Source organism: Pinus tabuliformis, chromosome J, assembly GCF_031772625.1.
Source record: "Pinus tabuliformis cultivar Carrire ecotype Pingquan chromosome J, CPIR1, whole genome shotgun sequence".
Classification (NCBI taxonomy): domain Eukaryota; kingdom Viridiplantae; phylum Streptophyta; class Pinopsida; order Pinales; family Pinaceae; genus Pinus; species Pinus tabuliformis.
The window spans coordinates 282,623,389-282,625,136 of NC_142295.1; the positions used below are offsets into that span (position 1 = coordinate 282,623,389).

Here is a 1,748-nt window from a genome sequence, read left to right on the forward strand (position 1 = left end):
AGATCACCTTATAATACTATTGATGAGTGATCAAGTTCATTGATGTATCATCGCAAAACTATCGAGAAACCCTGACATTATCCCAACACTTGTAGAGACATGCAAGCACCCCCTCTCTCTTCCAATTTCAGCAACTCTATCATTTAAATTAGTTGTTAAGGGTTACACCTGCATGCATGAAGATTCAAAGAATCCATTTCTGTGCACGTTGATATGCTATGTTAAAGTTGTGTGGGTGCTAAGGATTTTGATATCTGTCAAGTTTTTGGATATCTGATCAAAATAATTTTGTGTCTGGTCTAGCTTTAGGATTTCGAGGGCTTTGGAATCCTACTATTGATTATTGGGTTCCCTGTTTTAGTTGATTGGAATATCAATGGTAGATGTTAACATGGAGACTGGCAACATGGAGAATTTTTCTTTCCAGACTAAAATTAATCAGTTACTTAGCCTCATTATCAACACTTTTTATAGTAACAAGGATATTTTCCTAGAGAGCTTGTCAGCGATTCATCTGATGTAGGTAAGAAAATATTTATCATTTTTCAGTTCTCATATATTCGTGAGATAATTAGGCTGGCCTACTATAGGGAGAATAAATAAGGTTATATATTCTTAAGTATTGTTTGATCTTTTTGGAATTTGAATCGGATGTAGGCTTTGGACAAGATTCGGTTCCAAGGGCTAACGGATAAGAGCAAGTTGGATGCTCAGTTGGAGCTTTTCATTCGGATTGTTCCCAACAAGGCAAACAAGTGCCTCACTATTATTGACAGTGGAATAGGCATGACCAAAGTCGATGAGTTCTCAAGTCATTTGATTCTCGTGATTTGAATGAAATATAATCAATCTTTATATCATATTATAGCGATTTTTCTGTTTGAATTCTTATGGTATGCAATGGAATCCATAGAATTGGTGAGCAATTTGGGAAAAATTGCAAGATCGAGGACGAAAGAGTTCATTGAGGATTTGCAAGTCGAGGCGTATGTGAGCATGATCAGTCTGTTTGGTGTTGGATTCTATTCAACTTACCTCTTGGCAGAGAAAGTGATTGTTACCACCAAGCACAATGATGACAAACAATACATTTGGGAATCTCGGCCTCGGGAATCGTTTACCGCCACAAGATATGTGAATGTTGAGCCCATGGGAGAGGAACTAAAATCACTTTGTTTCTCAAGGAAGGTCCAATATATATAAATGATTTCTTATGTTTCTTCATCTATTTGATTCCTTAAAGGTAGTTGGGGTTTTAATAGATTTAAGCGCATGGCATTTAGAGAGTTGGTCATCTATTTTTGAATCTGGTTTTACAATTGGAATAAATGTTGGAGAGGCGACTGCAGGATCTGATCGGTGTGTGAAGAGAGATGGCTCGAGCTTGAGCTTATGGCTTTGGTGTACCTTTCTTCTCCCTTCTCTTGGTTCTTCTTAGCCTTATTCTGGCCGAAAGAGATCTGTGAGCTAATAGCTCTTTGTTAGATTCAATGGATTTGTGATATTCAGTTGTACTATAGCTTAGATTACTTTGAGTGGAGAGAATAACAGTTAAAATGGTGTGGAAGAAGCAGTTTGGATGGGAGAGAATCATAACACACTTAATTTACAATCATCGATCTATTCATCTGATTAATCTACTCTGGGTTTGAGTTCAGGCTCAATACCTTTGGGTGCGGTCAGAAACAACTCTTGAACTAGTCTTACTTATTTCTAGCGCATAAGTGAATTCATGTGATTTTTTTCCG

General features: G+C 37.2%; 1 pseudogene; it reads left to right on the forward strand.

Annotated features, from left to right (window-relative positions):
* The first annotated feature begins 391 nt into the window (after positions 1–391).
* On the forward strand, positions 392–1,367 carry LOC149226880 (heat shock protein 90-1-like; annotated as a pseudogene).
* The last annotated feature ends 381 nt before the right edge of the window (positions 1,368–1,748 follow it).